This window comes from Phodopus roborovskii, unplaced genomic scaffold (assembly GCF_943737965.1).
Source record: "Phodopus roborovskii unplaced genomic scaffold, PHOROB, whole genome shotgun sequence".
NCBI classification, from domain to species: domain Eukaryota; kingdom Metazoa; phylum Chordata; class Mammalia; order Rodentia; family Cricetidae; genus Phodopus; species Phodopus roborovskii.
This window is the reverse complement of record NW_026126032.1, coordinates 344,236-351,968: the sequence shown is the minus strand read 5'-3', so window position 1 is coordinate 351,968 and position 7,733 is coordinate 344,236.

The window sequence follows — 7,733 nt, the reverse complement described above, 5'->3', positions numbered from 1 at the left end:
TTGACTCACAAGAAAGGAGGGGCAGTGTGAATTCTTGTTTTCTCAGGGCCTTTTGAGGGGAAGTTAGCAAATTCCAAGGAACAGATATTGGTTTCCAGGTTAGTCCTTCATTTCAAGTGGGGGGTTTCTTTAACTTTACATTTTTTTTGTCTTTCACTGTCATCCCTGAGGTCTCCAAGACCTTTATCATGAAAGGGTGTTGAATTTTGTCAAAGGCTTTTTCAGCATCTAGGGAGATAATCATATGGTTTTTCTTTTTCACTTTGTTTATATGGTGGATCATGTTTATAGATTTTCTTATGTTAAACCATCCCTGCAATCCAGGGATGAAGCCTACTTGGTCATGGTGGATGATTTCTCTGATGTATTCGTGAATTCGGTTTGCTAGTATTTTACTGAGTATTTTTGCATCGATGTTCATCAGGGATATTGGTCTGTAGTTTTCTTTCTTAGTTGTGTCTTAGTGAGGAGACAGAAGTAGGAGAAAGCGAGGGGGAGGAGAAGAAAACACGTGCGACTAGGAAGATTGAGTCCTGGTAGGAATAGAAGACGAGAGAGAGAGAGAGAGAGAGAGAGAGAGAGAGAGAGAGAGAGAGAGAGAGAGAGAGAACATAAAAGAGGGAGCCAATATTGGTTTGAAGAGAAAATTGAACACAAAGAAAGGTCTAGAGAACTACAAGACTGCTGCCAACTAACAGTTTGAGCTTCCGTGGAAAGGCTACCATAAATGCCCTTCCCAGATAGTGATATCAACAACTAACTTATCCATGGAGCCCTCATCTAATACCTGTTGGAAACAGGAGCAAACACCCATACATAAACACTGAGTTGAACTAGAACCCAGATGCAGATGGAGAGGACAAGACCAGGCTGCAGAAACACATAGAGACAGCTTAAATGAATAAGGAGGAGCTAATGGGCACCCAGACTGATAGCTGGGAAGCCAGCATGGGACTGACTCAGGCCCCACTGAATATGGGTCTAAGCCAGAAGGACTGAGCAGTCTAAGGGACCTCAGACAGTGGAGCCAGGATGTATCCCTGGTGCACAAAAGGACCTTGCGAACACATCCCCCATGGAGGGATAACTGCCTTAATCTAGAGAAGCCCTAGTCCCTAGCTCACATGACTTTCAAATCTCCATGACCCCAATTGGATGTCATTCCCCTACATAGGGAATTGGGGTGGGGGAGGCGAGGGGATGGTGGTTAGTGTGCATGTGAGAGGGCAAAGAAAGTAAAAGTGAGTGAGTGAGGAAGGGATGGAGAGGGAACTTGGATAGACATGTAAAATAATAAGTTAAATAAAAAAATAAAAAATAAAAGGAAATGCTTTACAAAGGAAAAAGTATACGTAGAAAAGACTTTTCTCCCATTCTCTAGGCTGCTTGTTCACTTCATTAACTGATCTTCTCTTTGATGAGAGACCATTTATTACTCATTCAGTCTCTTTAACTTTTTTGGTATAATTGTTATCATCTTGGCAATCCTGGCCCTGCCACTTGGGGACCTGGCAGAATGGTCACCTCTGTACTCATGGCAGGCAGTTCCCTGATTTTGTACATAGGTAAAAATTTCCCCTTAAAAGACAAACTCCACTCACTCCCACTCTCTTTTTCCATCATTTGTCTAAGGAGACAGATCTCTCTATCTCTATGTCTCTCTCTCTCTCTCCCCTCTTCCCTCTTTTCTCTTTCCTCTCTCTCTTCCCTTCCCCCTACTCCCTCCTTTCCTACAATAAAATTTCTTTCCCATGTAAGTTCTGCCTGCATGATATATTTGTTCCTTACCTGTCATGGAATCTTGCCCAAGTTCACCTTGTGCCACATATCATAACAATATCAGATGTTCTACTTTTTCATAATTCAGTCTTTGTTAGCAGGTTGTGTGTGTACATCAAAGAATTAATTGACTTTTTCCTAGTTTGTCAAACTTGTCAGCATATGCTTCTAACAACCTCATAAATGTTGCTATTCCAGCAGTATTAATTGTAATCTCTCTTTTTTATTTCTAATTTTATTTACTTGAATTTTTCTTGAAAGTGACAATTTTTTTCTTCTTTAAGAATGAATATAATTTGTATTATGTACCTCTTTCATTTGTTGATGGATACCTAGTTTGATTTCATAATTTAATATTGTTAACAGTGACCCACTAAACATCAGTGTGCAGATAACTTTGTGTTGTACTGACTTATTTCCATTTAGACCTAGGACAGCTACAGCAAGATCTTATCACATTTCTATGTTTAGCTTTTTGAGGAGTCTCTATAACACTTTCCATACTGGCTTAACTGCCTTACATTCCCTTTGATGGTCTGTAAGAACATCCCCTCTACTATTCTTGTTCATTAACATTTTAGTATTATTACCACTAATTGCTTTTATATACATATTCAGAAAGCTACCTCAGTTGTATCGATGTTTCATATTGTCTCTCAAGTCTATAATTTATTTCTTCTTTGATTTTATAATTTCTATGCTCCTACTGACTTTGCATGTCAATTATTCCTTTTTTTCAGTTTTTCTTTCTTTCTCTTAGTTAGGGATTATTTGAATTCTTTATTAAAATTTTAATTTTTAGCACTCTTTATTAAGATTCAGGACTTTTATCATGAGAAAAGATAAGGGTTTTTAAAAAGAATAGAAGATACAATTGGTTATAATTGGACTTTTTCCAGTTTCCTCGTGTACAGTGTTATATTGTCATTTGTGATTTGTGTATGTGGGGGGGTATTTATTGCTTTGCATTTCCCTTTGATAATTGCAATTTCTATATCCCATAGGATCGGGTGGGTTTTGCATTTACATTCCCATTTCCATTAGAAATTTTTTAATCTCTGTTTTAATTTCTTTCTTGACCATCTGTTTCCTCCCCTCCCTATTCCATTTAGTTCCTCATTTTCTAATGTTCCTCTGCTACTGATTTCTGTATTTAAAACATTGTGGCCAGAAAAGGGGACGTTATGAGATAATATTTGCATCTTCTTAACTTTGAGAGTTAACTTGATATTCTTGTTTATTTTGTAATTTACTGAAAGAGACCTAGGGTCCTGGTCCAGGGCCAAGCCTTGTGCACACTTTCCTTTATTTTCTGCAATGAATCAGTATCTACATGTACTATGCTGCCAGAGAGAAGAGATAACATAGTGATTAAAAACTACTCTTGCAAACAAACAAACAAGACTGTTCTTGCTACTGTCTACATAGATCTTTTAAATGTTATTGTTTGTTCTTTTTCCTTACTTTCCTTATGTCTTGTGAAGATCTTTTTATTGTGTGGATAGTTGTTCAAATCAAAGTTTCTTCCAGGGAGGTGGTCACTGGAGAGACTGCTCTGCCATCTTGCTTTACACTTTTATCCTCTATGTGCTCTTTTAGTGTTCAGAAAAAAAAATGCAAAATTTGATGTGTTACAGGTATCACAGTTCTGTGGGAGAAGACTTAGTCAGTGCTTAGTAGAAGCAATTGACACTGACCATCTGAACATTATATCCTGTGGGTAAAATGAGGTATGGGCAGGTGAAGCAGTGGGCAATATCCTTCAGCCCATTTCAAGAGAAAATAGAATAGCAAACTCTGCTTTAAAAAAATAATAATAATAAATAATGTAGAAAACCCATGTTGGCTGGTGACGTAGCTCCAAGCTTAGATGTACAGCATTCTGATTCTCTGAATAGTTTCAAAAATAGGATTTAGGAAATGTAGCAAACATGGATTGTATGCTTTTCAGTATGAATTACTTACATAGAAATATATCAAATGTATTTGTCCAAATCATGAAAAAACAAGGTATGTGAGAGGATATGGAATAAGATGATCTAATAGTAAGCTCACATTGCCAGAGAATTTCTTGTTAATATCTTAAACATTAAGTTAGTCCTTCCATAAAACATAGCAAAACTTAGCTCAACCCTGACTCCCAAAAGATGGGATAAGACTCTCTGTTAGTTATGTGCTCTCTCACCAGTGTTCATACTCTAACAAGAAATCTAGAGAGATTTAGCATTAGCGTTCTTAGAAATGTTTACAGATTTGCTCACTAGAAGTGGGGGAGGGGCTACTTGATGGCATTTGATAGTTTCTGTACTTTGAATGTTTCTATTATGGCCCATCTCAAGCTACAATCCTGAAGTCACTGTAAGTGCCATCTTGCTATAGTAATGGTCCCTTACAGACTCCCCTCCCATACTGACTCTGGGATTAATTGAATGACCTTATTTCAGATATGAGTAATAAGAAAGGATAACAGAAGCCGGGGTTTAAAATTCTAAACATAAAACAATACTACCTCAACAAGGAACTGTATTTATGAAAAGGGTTGCACATATTCCTCTACTACTTAATTAGCTATCTAAATGTTCTTTCTGGTTATAATTGCATTCTCTTAGCTGTGTCCCTAGAGCAATCAAGACTGTCCTTGTTGGAATTCTACACCATAGGAAGAACCCTGGCTAGATTGCTGAAAGATTAGGAGTCACTTGGAGATATTTTGCTCAATTGACATCTAATATCACCTCCAGATATGTAAGAAAAGTCAAAAACACCAATGACAGCTTATGATGGAGAGGATGTGGAGAAAGGGGAACACTCCTCCACTGCTGGTGGGATTGCAAACTCATACAGCCATTTTGGAGATCAGTATAGCAGTTTCTCAGAAAAATGGGAATCAGTCTACCACAGGACCAGACAATTCCATTTTTAGGCAAATGATCCACATCCACACAACAAAGACATCTGTTCAACTATGTCCATAGTAGCATTATTTGTAATAGCAAGAACCTGAAAGCAATCTAGATGCCCCTCAACTGAAGAATGGATAAAGAAGATGTGATACATTTACACAAGGGAATACTACTCAGTGGAAGAAAACAATGGAATCTTGAAATTCTCAGGCAAATGGATGGAACTTTAAGAAACCATTCTGAGTGAGGTAACCCAGTCACAAAAAGGGGAACATGGTATGTACTCACTCATATATGGATTTTAGACATAGATCAAAGGATCACCAACCTATAATTACAATGCCAGAGGAACTAGGATACAAGGAGGAACCTAAGAGATTCATACAAGGTCCCTCACAGAAAGGGAAAGGAACAAGATCTCCTGAGCATATTGGGAGTAGGTGGGGGCAGTGAGTAGAGAAGGAGCTAAGAGAAAGAGAAGGGGAGACGAGGAGAGCATGTGGGACTACGAAGATTGAGTTAGGTGATTAATATACGAGAGAGAAAGAGAGAGAGAGAGAGAGAGATACCATAATAGAGGGAGCCATTATAGGTTTGAAGAGAAAACTGACTCTAGAGAAATGTCCAGAGACCTATAAGGATGACCCCAACTAACAATCTGAAAAACAGTGCAAAGGCTACCTTATAAGCCCTTCCCTGATAATGAGATTGATAACTAACTTATATGCCATCATAGAGCCGCCATCTAGTAGCTGTTGTGAACAGAAGCAGATACCCACAGCTCATAAGAGGGAAAGTATAGTGTGGTAGATTCTGCCAGTGTGCCTCATAGGAAAGTCAGTGTTTGGATGTCTAACAAGACAGAAAATATTCAGTGGTCAATGAAAACATTAGTACCATTTGTAAGCTGCTTTTTTCTACATTTCTTCTTTAGAGAAGTCATTGATGGTAATAAGAAATATATTCATTACTTGTGACATACCAAATCCTGTCAGTTTCCTAAATTGGCTATGTTTTCTTTTAAGAGACTGAAATGTTAACATATGCATTATGAGTGGCTTATGAACACTCACCCAAATTATGTAACACTATTTTATTTGTCAGTCATTCATTTGTTAAATACAAATACTGTCAGGCAAGTTTTAGTATACAATAAATCATGATACTATATTATTGTTCAGCCTCCTAGAACTTGTATTCTAACACTGGGAATAGAAAACAAACAGAACTGTTTTATACACAGGGACATAATAAATTTACTCAGCAGACATGACATGGACACTGTGAGATATTTATAAATACATGAATGGGGCACACTTCAGGTGACACAAGTTCTCATACATATTTTCTTACATGCCCATTTGCAACAGTCCTGTGGGTGAACAAGTGTACAATTGGAGAAGCTGCTGCTTTTATACTTTAATGTGCAGGTCTGGGGCATTTCTAATGTGGCTCCATCAGATGACTGGAAAATGTTGAAGCTAGGGTTGGAATACAAGTTCCACCAGATCATTGCTCTTTAAGCTGCTGAGGGACAAAGCTGTCTCCAAGGAACAGCTGTCAACTGAATCATTAGGAGCTGACAATAGAACTCAGGGACCAAATGCTCTAGGTCCAGCCTTTTATCTGGCATTCAACTGATACCATCACATTTATTCTGCCATGGTCTCCCTAGTGAGGGCTAATACAGTAATTATATCCAGTGGGAACATCAACTAGCTAATTAAATGGTAAGGGAACTGGTCTGTAAAATTCTTTTCAGAAATAAAGTTCCATGCTGGGCAGCATTGTTTCACCTTTAGAATTCTAGATAAATCTGATTTTAACTCATTCTAACAGTAAAGTCTCTAACTGGCCAGCATATTTAAAAAATCTTTTGTTTAAGCTTCCTGGTGCTAATGAGAGGGGTATAGAAAATCCCTCTCCTGAAATTAGTCTTCAATATAATAGATCTCTGTCACTGAATGACACTCAGTTAATGCATGGGTGGATTTCAATAGTTCTGATAATGAGCTTCACTTTGATGTTTCCCATTTCACACAGTTATCTGAGCTCTAATAAAAGCAAGGGAGACATTTTTATTTAGATTTTTACAAATGTTAAATCTAAGAGGGTCTGCCATAGGAATACTTTATTATCTTAATACAAATGCAATCACCAGGAACTGATTATCACAGATTTATTTCTGTGATAAAGCTTAAGTTATAGAGCAAAGCAATAAATACTAAGAGTAACTAAATATTAGTATTTTGATTGAATGAAAAGGGGCTGGAGAGATGGTTTAGTGATTAAGACCTCTTCTTTCAGGACTAGAGTTCATTTCCCAAGACCCACATCATGTGGTTCACAATCTCCTGTAACTCCAGAGAAATCTCTTGCCATCTCTGGTCCTAACAGACTCTCAAACTCATGCACATAACCACACATAGAAACACACAATACACTTAATTAAAAAGCAAATAAATCTATTTTTTAAGTTTACAGAAAAGCATCCAGCTTACATCCACCTTTTACTATCATGTTGCAGATAATTAATATCAGTTCACTAGAGGTGATTATTAAGTTTCACATATTTATGTACCAATTGAAAGTCACTTTAGGAGATTGACAGTGACCACAGTGAAAGTATTTACATTGTGGAAACAGGTAAGCATCTCAAATCAGGGCCTACTGGCCCAACAAATACCACTGTTTAATATGCACTAACATTCCACTACCTATGGTTCCAGAATAGTATCCAAATAAAAAAAATCCATGTCCATATCTATATTTTATTTCTATTATTTTGGTTAATGAAACTAATACAAAGGAGTTGATAGATGGCTCAACAGTAAAGAGCAGTCTGATCTTGCAGAAGAGTTCAGTCCCCATCAACCACATCAGGAGGCTCACAACCACAGGCAACTCCAGTTCCAAGGGATCTGATGCCCTCTTCTGGCTTCCAATAGCACCTGAATATGTGTGGTAGATATAAAATCACACAGGCACATACACATACAATAAATATATACTCATTTTTTTAAAAAAAGAAACAAAGAAAACTAACATATA